Source organism: Elephantulus edwardii, unplaced genomic scaffold (assembly GCF_000299155.1).
Source record: "Elephantulus edwardii isolate Elephantulus edwardi_28Jun2011 unplaced genomic scaffold, EleEdw1.0 scaffold00016, whole genome shotgun sequence".
NCBI classification, from domain to species: Eukaryota; Metazoa; Chordata; class Mammalia; order Macroscelidea; family Macroscelididae; genus Elephantulus; species Elephantulus edwardii.
In genome coordinates this window covers 4,684,632-4,697,030 of record NW_006399766.1, presented here as the reverse complement: position 1 = coordinate 4,697,030, position 12,399 = coordinate 4,684,632, and the positions used below count along the sequence as shown (strand labels likewise).

General features: G+C 39.4%; 1 protein-coding gene across 1 annotated transcript in view; it reads right to left on the bottom strand.

The window, feature by feature from the left end:
• LOC102850226 (transmembrane protein 47-like) overlaps window positions 1-12,399 on the bottom strand; it is a 39,486-nt gene that overhangs the window by 25,988 nt on the left and 1,099 nt on the right. The window lies entirely within an intron of this gene.

Sequence of the window (12,399 nt, the reverse complement as noted above, 5' to 3'; positions counted from 1 at the left end):
GGTAAGGTGGAGGGACAGCGCAGAAGGGGAAGGCCCCCTGAGGTGGATTGATTCAGTGATTGGGGTGATCAGGATGGGTGTGTCAGAGACAGTGCGATTGGCACAGGACAGAGCAGAGTTTTTAGGGCTGTTGTACATAGGGTCGCTATGAGTCGCAAGCGAATCGATGGCACATAACAACAACATTGGGTGGGTAAGACCCATCAAGCATCAGGTCAGTAGTGAAGAGCAAACCATTTGTATCATCCAGGGATCTGCATCACTGAGTATCCACTACCCAGTGTTGTCTAGTTCAATTCTGTCCCACAGTGACCCTCCCTTGGGTTTTCAAGGCTGTATACTTTCTGAGAAGAGCTCCTGAGGAGCAGCAGTGGATTGGAACTGCTAGCCTTTCAAGTAAGCAGTTCAACAAGGTACTCACAATATTACCAGTACTCTGTATCACTAAGTCATATCTCTCTAAATGTATTCTGATGTTTTACATTTCTGTAATTCTTTTTTTAAAAAAAATTTACTTTATACTGGTTTATTTACAAAGTTCGTATATATTGTTTTTCACATTGGATTTTTTTCCTGTATCCTTCTCCCCTCCTCCAGCCATCAAATTGTCTGACCCTATGATTAACCTGTCACTTTCCTCCTCCTCAGTCCTCTGTCCCTTACCCCACCCCACCCCACCCCATTAGATCCTCATACTCGTTCTACAATAACGATCTTATACAATGATTCTTGTTAATAGTTGTTTTGAATAACTTTTATAATCACTTTCAAGTTTGTTGAGTAGGAAATTGATCTATGAGTCTCACCTCCTTTGCCCTCAAGAAAAGGGGCATAAGGGAAACAAAGTATCTGGAATGATACCCATAACTGCATTTGAAGTCATTCCCTAGACTTCAAACTGTGCTCTGGCCTATCATCTCAGTATCATTCCTCCTAATAATCTACAAATGCTCCTTAATTCTCCAAACAAATTGGATCAATTTCCCTCATCTGAAACAAATGCTCAGTTCTTCTAAATAGCTTTATTGACTTATGGGATATATTTGTAGCAAAGCATTTTAAATTTTTTTCTTTATCCTGGTGAGAATTAAGAGTTAACCCCGTGTTAAATCCATCCTACTATCAGGAATTGAAAATACTGGCATGATTTGTATTTGTTTAAGGAAAGGAGGGAGACAGGATGTGTGTGTGGGGGGGAAACGTGACAAGTAACAAAACAAGATTTCCAACCTATATTCCCAAATTCATTCAAGTCTTGACAGAAATCCATGTCCTTTTCTCCAACTATCTAACTTTGTCAGAAATAATGTTGTTTACTCATTTTCAACCTTGTTGTTGTTGCTGTTGTTGTATACTGTCGAGTCAATCACATGGGAGGAGATTGTCCATCCCTGTCCCGCTGAGCCGCTGGTGGCCTTGAACCAAGTGCCTTCAGGATTGCAGCGCAGCTTCCTGCCACTAGGCCATCAGAGCTTCCTATTAAGTAACCTGTTGTAGTTGTTTACCTTACAGTCGGAAGCGACCCATAGCTGACCCTCTGTCAGGTTTTCAGAGGCAGTTAATTGCACAGGAAGAGATTGCCCATTCTTGTCCTGCAGAGCCCCTGGTGGCCTCGAACCATGTGACTTGGGGCTTGGAGTGCAGTTTCTTACCACTAGGCTACTAGAGCTCCCTACTAAATCACCTAGAAACTATAATTTAAGACTATAAGAAGAATAATGTCACATACTTACGTACTTTTGAGTTTGTATAGATAAAGAATGAATTAAAACTACATGTGTCAAGTAAAAGGAAAGTAACTATACTTAGCAGCCTAAACATTTCGGGAAGTATCAATATATTTAACTTTTCAAAGTTAGTCTGCATGTGGCAAATGATGTGGAAAACTGAAGCCATTTTTGAAGCATTTTAAACTTTGTTTTCTTGGCTAACTTGCATTCTGACCTAAATCCGTCAGTAGTGCATTAATTTTCCACTACACGAAGGCAGAGGCACAAAGGAGGAAGCCTTGAAGAACACGCCATCTTCTAACTTCAATAATTAAAATAGCCACTTGCTTTTGTGAAACTGGTATCAAAACAGTTCTCACATGGAAACAAATATTTTGGGCAAGCAACTGTTTTTCTTTCTTAAAATGACAATGTAGACACCAGTTGCTCTGCACTGCACAACAGGATTGGAGGAGTTAGTTTGAGGTAGGCAGGACAATTAAATTCACTATGTTAAGATTCAAAGTTCTATTCTTTAGGTGCAGTGACAAAGACTACATCAAAATATCTGTGCCAGCCTGAGTTTTCAATGCATAAATGAGTCTGGATAAGCATTCAAATGGGTAATAAGATAACTCCATTGGTCAAAGTACAGGTCAATCTTGCAAAAATTTGGAATGTTCTGGTTGTTTTAATGTCTCAAATGGTACTCATTTCGCAATTGAGAAGAATTTTGTTCAAATTCTTTTGAGGGTTTTTTTTTCCTGGTGTTAGAAAAAGAATTTGCATGCTTTTCTATTTTTCAAATGCAGGGCTATTTTTGCTGCTTCACAGAATCCTATCTTAGGAAAAGTGGGTGTAAATATAATTTATGATCAAAATACTGAAACATGTTTTTCCCAAATGAAATCATTCTGTAAAGTGCTTAGCAAGAGTCTTGCTATTAAAGCATGTTTAAATGTTTAAACAAAAAGGCAATGTTGCCTCTAACTGACTATTTACCATGTCCGGAACCACTTTCATCAAGTCAATCCCAACTCATAGTGATCCTGTATGACAGGGTAGAATTGTCCCATTGGTTTTCCAAGGCTGTAAATCTTTATGGAACAGACTGCCTCTTCTTTCTCCCATGGAGAAGATTGTGGGTTCAAAGGATATCCTTTTGTTTTGCAGCTGAATGCTTTTACCCACAGTACCACCAAGTCTCCTTCTTGCCATCTACTATATTAGGAAACATTCATTCACGTTTAGAGTACCTCTGGTGACCTAGTGGTAAGAAACTATGCTTCAGTCCCAAAGGCACACAGTTCAAATCCATAAGCTGCTCCAGAGAAGGATGAATCATTTTTCCCTGTGTGACTAACTGCCTTTGAAACCCCAATGGGGATCTGCTATGGGTCGGATCTGACTAAGCGATACACAGAAACAATTATCCAATGTTGCTGTTAGCTGCCACATATAGTTGATGTTGATGGTGACTCACAATGATGTCATGTACAGGAGGACAAACCCCTACCTGGTCCAGCGCCATGTCCAGGATCAGTTAGTCAATAAATTTGTGTGATCCACAGGACTGTCACTGTTTGGTTTTAAGAAGCTAATCACCAAGTCTTTCCTCCTAAGTATTGTCCAATAAGTACTGGTATTTCTCAGTTTCCAATCATGGGGAAATCTATAAAGTTGTGGTGAGTGCTGTATTGAGTACTGTTTCCTTTTTACTCTTGCTGGGGGCCCGAAAACACCTAGGAAGGTTCTAATTTGGAAAATTCTGTTGCTTAGGAAAACAGGAAGAAGAAAACTCACCCCAGGACTAGGAGTGAGTGACCTTCTCTTAAGCAACTGAACAGTTTTAGTGATGGCTTTAGGGAAGCTAAGAATTATCAGAAAATAGAAGGAAGACATCTATCCTTAGTGAATATTAAGACAAGATGCACCTTAATAAATGCAAAAGGGTGTAATTATCAAACTGGTGTCACCATCAGTCTCATAACTCAGGATATTCATCCCATTTTAGAATCTTGTGTAGAAGTAAAACTTTTCTTTTCCCCTAAAAAGCACTTCATGTTTTATTGCTGTTGTTTTGTGTGGTCAAGTCAGAACTGACCCATATCTGACCCTCAAGTGGATTTTCAAAGGTAATAAATCACAAGGGAGAAGATTGTCCCTCTTTCTTCTACGGAGAAGCTGGTGGATTTGAACTGCATGCCTTTGAGTTGGTAGTGCAGCTCCTTACCACTAGGCCACCAGAGCTCTCTCCAAAGCACTTTACAGTTTGTATTATTTCACTGGTCCGGTATACCATCAAGTTGCTTCAGGCCTGGATGAACCTACATGCCAGTAGAATTTCTCCACAAAGTTTTAAAGGATGTGATCTTTACAAAAGCAGATTTTTTAGGTTTCCTCTACCTATAAATTTCTGGGTAGGTTTGAATCACCAACATTCCAATTAGCAGTCAAGTGTTTAACCATTGCACCACCCAGGGTCCATATAATTTCATTGTTCCTGTTCAGTGTTACTGAGTTGACAACTCATTAATATTTTCCAAATGTATAGATAAGATAGATACAGAGATCGCCAGGCAAGAAACCACTTGTTTCAACTATCACTTATTTTTCATCACCTAGTAGTGCCTGGCCCACAGGCTAACTCAGGCTGACTGTACCAGGATAATATGTACAACTTGTCAGAGATACATGAGTAGTTTTAAATGAAGTTAACTTACTGGGTGCATGTGAGAGAATAGGAAAATGGAGGGGAGAAATTATTTCTATCTTCTTTTTGATCAAATGGTGGTGTTAAAAATATATTTCAGATTTCATTTGTAAAGTACTTTAGTGCTGTTAAGTGTGGCTTAATAAGTGATCATGTTAATTCTGAGTTTATAAACCAACAGATAAAAAGATGGATCTTTCATGATTTCTTAGATTAAGTTTTCCCCATGTTCTTTGAGAGACCATGGATAGCTCATTTTCGTAGGTTTTTTTGGTTGCTATTCAGTTTTGTTTTGGAAACAGTATAACAAATGACTTCCGAGTGTCTCAAAATCCAGCATAACTTGACCAAAAAGTGTAAGCTGTCCTTGTCTGATTTTCAAGGAAAACGGGCCAATACTTTAAAAAGATTGGCAAGGTTGTCAGTGCCTTTGACATGAAAGTGAAATATTGAAATTCTGCTTTTTAAAAAACATCAACTTATCTTAATAAATAAATATCTTACCCTCACAGGGTGGAATTCTACATACTTCTGGAAATTTCATAACTGAAATATGAGCAGTTGTTTTGAAATACTTCATCACAGAGAAAGCTAAAGAAAAGGATTATAAATTTTTAAAACTAATAATTTTAACTCTGGTGGTGTAGTTCATAGTGAGCTGAGCTCACATTCAAGGCTGTAATTTTTCGGGTCTACCTTACTAGTGTGGCTCTTTGCGAGAAAAATGGGCTATTTCCTCCTGTGCAACTTTCACCCTTGGAAACCCAATAGAAGGAACCAGTTTAGTCATAACTAATAATTATGCCCAGATGATGACATAATGGTATCGGGCTGATAACCAAAAGGTTAGCAGTTAGGAACCACCAGCCTCTCCACAGGAGAAAGATGAGGTAGTTTGCTTCTCTGCAGAGATTACATTCTTGGAAATGTGACATGCAGTTGGAAACATTATGGACAGTTCTACTCTGTTCTATCAAGTAGCCATGAGGTGACGCAATGACTGTGGGTTTTGTTAATCAGAGTAACCATGCTAACTTCCGGTTAAAGCACAAGATTTGCAGCCTTGGAAATCCAATACAGCTTACTGTGAGTCAGAACTGACTTGACAGCAGTGAGAATGAACGGACATATCAACTTATATGGTTTGACTTCTATTTTTTTGAAGACTTTCTTTATATGTGAAATCTAACCATGAATGGAATCTTATAAAAAGTGAACATCAATTTCCCTATTTAAGTAAACTTCTTCATCCAAAATTCCACATATTATTCAACAAACTTTCAAGCATGACTAGTATCATATAGTATTACAGAAAATTCTGAAAATTAACCCTAAAAAAATATTATGGCTAGGTGGAATTTCTTTACAGAAGTCTTAACATTTTTATCTTGCTTCGTTTTCTTTCTACTTACAATAAATGTGACTGAATTTGATTATTTTTAAAGCTGTTTTTACTCTGAATGTGCTATAATTTTGTGATTCAATATATGCACAGTCTTCAAAAGTATTAACTAAAACTGATATAGTTGTTGTTGTTAAGTGCCATCAAGTCGTTTGCGAATCATAGCGACCCTATGTACAACAACCCTAAACCCTGCTCTATCCTGTGCCAATCACACTGCCTTTGACACACCCATCCCAATGACCCCAGTCACTGAATCAATCCACCTCATAGAGGGTCTTCCCCTCCTGCGCTGTCCCTCTACCCTACCCAGCATGATGTCTCTCTCTAAAGACCTGTCTCTCCTTACAACATGTCCAAAGTATGTCAGACAAAGCCCCAGAATCCTTGCCTCCAAGGAGTAGCCTGGTTTAACCCTCTCTAGGATGAATCTGTTTGTTTTCTTGGCAGTCCATGGTACCCTCAATACTCTTCTCCAGCACCACAGCTCAAAAGCATCCACTCTCCTTCTGTCCTCCCTAGTCATTATCCAACTCTCTGATGCATAACAAGTGATTGCAAAAACCCTGGCCTGTATCAGGTGCACCTTAGTCTCCAGAGAGACACCGTTGCTCTTGAGTACTTTAGAGAGGTCCCTAACAGCAGACTTTCCCATCGCAATAAGTTTTTTGATTTCCTGGCTGCTGGTGCCAAGAGTGTTGACCGTGGAGCCGAGCAAATTGAAGCTGTGAACAATCTCAATCTCTTCACCATCCATCCTGATGCTACCGATTGGTCCAGTGGAGAGTTGGGTTTGTTTGGTTTTTTTTTCTTCTTTTTACTATATCAGTTTGTACATAGGTAAACTATGCACCTATGTACAAACTGATATAGTAAAAAGAAAAAAAAAACCCAAACAAAAAAACCCAACTCTCTAACTCCATTGCCTCTCTAGCACTATAAATCGTGGCTCCGAATGGATTGAGAAATTATGGTACATTCGCACAATGGAATAGTACGCAGCACACAGGAGAAATGATTTTGTAAATTACTACCTAACTTGGGAGAGACTGGAGAGCATTATGCTGAGTGAACTAATTCAGTCCCACAAGCTTATGCTTATATTTATATAGTGTATAAAACCACTGTTGTAGAATAAGGATCCAAGAGGGGTGGGAGAGGGTGGAAGCAGGCGGAGGGGAGATTAATCATGGGGGCTTGTACAATTAGATGGGGGTGGTAAGGGAAATTGAAAGAATCTGATTTTGAAAACAATGTATTTGAATTTTGTAAATAAACTAGTATAAAGTAAAAAAAATTGCTCCAATATGGAATTTTAATATTTTGTATTTATGTACAAAGCATGTCTCATCAGATGCATCCAAGACTATTTAAAAAATAATAATAATTAGATTTCACCTACTACAAGAAATAGCAGGTTATAGTTCAGATCCTTAATGAGCTTGAGCCTTAAGACTGTGAACCAAATTTACTACAGACACAAACACGATATAGCATACACAAACACATTTGTGGACAGGTTAAGGGTTAAAGATTGTTAGTTCATTTGAGTCAAATTCAAAATGCCCCTACACAAGGAACTGCTTGGATAAGGGCAGTTTTCACCCTAGCCAGACATGATTTATATAATCAATCTAGGTATTTAAGTAAAGAAGCTTGTGTTTCTTTTTGTTGATATATGTATGTATTTCCCCCCTCCCTTTTTCTTTAGGCAGTAGTATCAAAATGTAGATTCGTATCCAGACTCTTAAGTGTCAGACAGTTGACTGGGCTGGCAGGCCATATGGCTCTTTTGTAAACAATAGAATGTGATGGAAAAGGCATTGTGTGATTTCCCAGGCTTGTTCAGAGAAAGCCTGATTCTTTTAGCAACCCTGTCCTGAGGGAAACCAGTCTTCCTGCAGGAAATCCAACTATCTTGAGACCACCATGCTGGAAAGACCACATGTAGCCCCTCCCCTTGAGTGAGAGTCTCAGGAAGCCCAGCTTCACAGTCAAAGTGCCAAATGGTGAGTAAGAACCATTTAAAAGAAGATCCTGTAGCTCCAGATGTTCCAGTGCCCACCATTCAACACATGCCTGTCTAAGACCCAGTAATGTTATAGCATGAGAGCTATTCTGAATTCTTGACCTACAGAACCTGAGAGCACAATAAAATGGCTATTTTACACCATGAGCTTTTGAGTTGCTATGGGGTTTTGGTTTAACTTTTGGGGTGGTTTGGTTCTCAACAATGTTAACTCGAATATTCTTGCTAAAAAAAACTACCTCTACTGCTGATTAACTGTTGTGTTATTGTTTGCCATCGAGTCAGAACCAACCCATAGTTGACCCTCCAGCAGTTTTTCAGAGGCAGTAAAATTGCACAGAAGGATACCCTTCTCACACTAAACAGCTGGTAGATTCAAACCATGTGCCTGTGGGATAGAAGCGTAGCTCCTTACAATCTCTTTAGTCATTCATAGTAATTGTGATATTGGAGATAACATTTGGGCCTGCCCCACTGTAGCACTTAATGAAACAATGCTGCTGGATCAGAGTTTTCTAATTACAATCTACCAAATACACTGTAAAATGTGAAGCAATGAATCTCAAGTTTTAATGTAAAAAATATCAAAGTACTTTACTATTCAAAGCAAAGAAAATGCACTATAATGGGGAGAGGGGTGTTCTCAATTATTAACCAAGAAAGAGTCATTTTAGGCTTGTTTTTGTGATTAAGTCACACAGTCCTAAAGAGCGGGTACATTCATATATTTAATCTTCACAAGCCACCTGAAAAGGTTAAATTGTGTGTGGTCACATGGCTAACTGTCCTGCTATTATAAGATTACATTATAATTTAATAGTTCCTACAGCAGAGTAAGAAATGCAAAAATATCTACAAAATGTCTATGATCTCTCTTACTTAGCTGTTTATGTAGTAGCACTGAACATATCTGTAATCTTCCTAAGTAGCTCTACTATTAAACAGGAACTTGGAGGAAATTCTTGAAATGTGTTTCTGACAGTATGTAAAACTGACAGAGACATGCTTGTTTGTTTGTTTTTGTCTTCTTTTGAAAAGTTTTATTAAAGGTCAGACTTTTCACACACCCATCAAACCCCTTAGCTACCAAAGCCTGTTCTAAATGGCTCCCTGGAGATCACAAAACTTTTCTAAATGGGAGCAAGAGAGAATTTGCAACTGCAGACAAATCATCAGGTCACTTGCAAAAGTAAATATGGAGATTTTCCTGGGACTCTAGGAGATGATAAAACCCCCCAAAATCACCAGGATAACTGTGAAATAAGTCCTAGTTGGTCTTCTCTGGTTTATTAACTGAGATAGTTTTGGTGTTAGCTGGTACTCTGTTCATTTTCCACCCATTTGTCTAAGCTGTGTATGTTAAACACAACTGCATCGTTCTACTTTTGTTTGTGAGGAAGCCAGAGGAGGGTACAACTTTAGTGACTTTCAGGCTTGCTGTACTATTTGTAAACACATAACAGTACTAACCCTTTTCAAGCAACAAGCAAAAGACCCTGGAGGGAACCACACAATAAGGTGTGCCAGTGAAATTCTAGTTCTCAGTTGAGATATGGACGGAAAATAAGCAACAATTATGTTACATCTTGGAACCCAGAATCACTTTAGCTCAGCTTTTCTAAGATTTGCAGGTGTTTAGTAAGCAGTTCAGTTTATTTAAACTACCACATAAAAGAGGTCTTCCTATATTGTTTTTTAAATGGGGTTTTATACTGAAGTTAAGAAGGAAAGTGGGGGAGGGAAGCTGCATATAAAGCACTCTTAAAAGAACCTCTTGTCACCTGAAAAGAATAAAATTCACCCATTATTAGCATAAGGTTCACTGCCATTTCAAAGCTGGCAGTGACTCATGTTACAAATGCACTTATTTTTAGGATAGTAGGTGAATGATGTTAACAAGATTCCTTAAAAAAGGCCTTAATTACTGGATAAAGCATTTTGGGGATGAAACAAAAGGTAAATGCACACGATGTGTCCCCAAAACTGCTCTTGGGCAACTGTGTTCACTTGGTCACCTGCAAGCCTTTGTTTTTTACTTGCTCAATAAATCATACCAGTATATAATGTCAGTCTGTTCTACAGAAGTTATCTATACACTTATAAAATTTAAACAAAGAACATGATAAAGCACTCTGCAGGTTATCCAGTGAAGACCATTCTGATGCAGAGTATAGGGCCTCAGCATTCTGTATACACTTTGGTCATACATATTTGCACAAAGAATTCTCTTGCAAGGCTCTGAAAGCTCAATCACTTTTTTCTCCCAGGGAGAAAAGTTATCAAAACTAAATGTGACTAAGCAGAAGCTTAACATCATTACTACCTTAAAAAAATTAAGATTCATTTATTAAGAGGCTCCCAAAATCAGTAAAAGGAAAAAAGGGAACTTAGAAATTCTAGAGCTGGCCAGCTGCCATGTGAGTACTAGCTATCCCAAACTTCCCCTCATGCTTATATTATTTTTGTTCGGGTTTGTTTCTTGTTTTGGGTTGTGGTTTGTTTTGTTTTTTTAATTTCTTTTTTATCTGTTCCTACCGTGAATTTTGAGAGTTGTTCTTTTACATCTTTTTGGAAAATGTACTGCTCCAAAAGGAGGACCTGGGCTGCCCCCAGTACAATGAATTGGGGCATCAGAGAAAAGCATTCCGGCTGACTGACACCCGGCTTACTGGTTCATACTAGAAGTGCTGACGCAACCTTCTCTCCATCAGGACCCACACAGACCCACGGCATGGCTCTGCTTTCACTTAAACCCAGAAAACAGGCCACAAACAGCAGACGGTGCATATTGGGCATCGAGAATTACGACATCGCTTGAAAAATAATGGCGAGGGGAAAGTTTCACTAGAAACTGGGCCTAAGTAGGGCACACTGCCTTCAGTAGGAACATTCCCGAATTTTTCCTTCTGCAAATGCAACCTTGTCTCTTCACAGCAGTTTTAATTCTAATTAAGACAAAGGTTTTTTAATTAAGCCCTGAAGATCCTGGTTGAAGAGCCGTCAGTGAAACTGTCCTTGGTGGTGCCTCTAGAGAGAATTCATTTTGAGAGACAATGAAGTGGATCTCTTCAAATCATCAGCAAAGACATTTGCCTCCCTGCTTTCTTGCAGCTCCACAAAGCAAACAGACTGAAAGAAACTGCCTACCCTTTGGAGCAGGCAAGAGGAAAGCACTGCTGGTTTCGCTTCTGGCTCCCCCCCACTCCGTTTTGCTCCAAACGCTGGTGGAATAGAAACTTCGCGTCCACATAACATTTCAAGGAAGCACAATGTGTAAGGAAGAGTCATGGTCACTACAATCTACAGTTCTCCACATTTTAGTTTCCTTTCCAGCAGCCGCCCCCCCCCCACCTGCCCCTAATCCCCTGAGAAGGTGGGGGGGGGGATCTTGCCAACTCTTCTGGAAAAGTCAAAACCTCGACTTCTTTTCTATGTGCTTACCAACTCTACCGCAAAAGTAGGTTTGTTTTTTTTTTGCCGCAAAAGGAAAACTCAAGTTGATTTTTCAAGAACTCAAAGAGAAATGCTGGGGGATGAGTTTCAGCAGAAGGTAGAAGAAAGGGCTTGGGGGTGGGGCAGAGACAGTACCAGCCTTTGATTTTTACCTTGTAAGAGCTGAATTCCCACTATATTTGCATTGAATTTGGGTCTCTCATTTTCCTTGCCTAGAGGGGGGTTAAAAAAGCTGAGATAAAAGGCTACAGAGGCAATTAAGGAAAGATTAGCAAACACCTCCTTCAGCTCCACAAACTGGAGCTGGCTTCTCCCCATTCCCCACATTCCTGGCCAAGAGAAAAGGATAAGGGCCTGAAAAGAAAGTGGGAGTTTAAGCTGGTTCCTCTGACCTATCTAAAAACTCTTTGTACAATCAGGGGGCTATTCTTTCACAAGACAGGGAGAAAGGGGCAAAGGATTCACGTTGCTAAGGAGACCTACTGAAGCTGGCATTCCTACATAATTTCCATTTCTATTCGAGAAGGGGAAAGAAAAGATATTTTCTCCAAAGTTTATTTGGATTCCCCTGGTTACTGGAGAAAGGCATTTTACAGATTTATTTTATCTTTAGTTGTAAACAACCAACCCTGAAAGAACTGAAAGACCTAAATGTTGACCTCCCGCTGCCAACCAGTCCCCTCCACAGTGAATTAAGCAACAAAGACAAAACCCTTCAATGGGAATTTTGAGGTGAGAGAGAAAAAGCCTTTTGTAAACAGAAAATTAAATTTACGGAAGGGACTTAACCAAGTGAACTAATCTCTCTTACAACAAGAACCCCCAGGCAAAAGCAAATCAGACCTCTGTGGCTTTCATGTGCTATTTCAACTTTGCTGGAACTTGAAAGGTTTCCAGAAACGCTTTATAAATACTCCTAGAAAAGACATAAGACTGTCACGGAGGAATTTAATGAGTTTCTCTGGATGTGTGTGTGAGTGTGCGCGCGAGTGTATGTGTGTGATCACAGGGCAGGTTCTCTCCCTTCTCTGCGCTGACGCCAGCAGTTTAAGAGTCAAGATTAGAAAGGGTTTGCAGCAAGAAATCAGAAGTT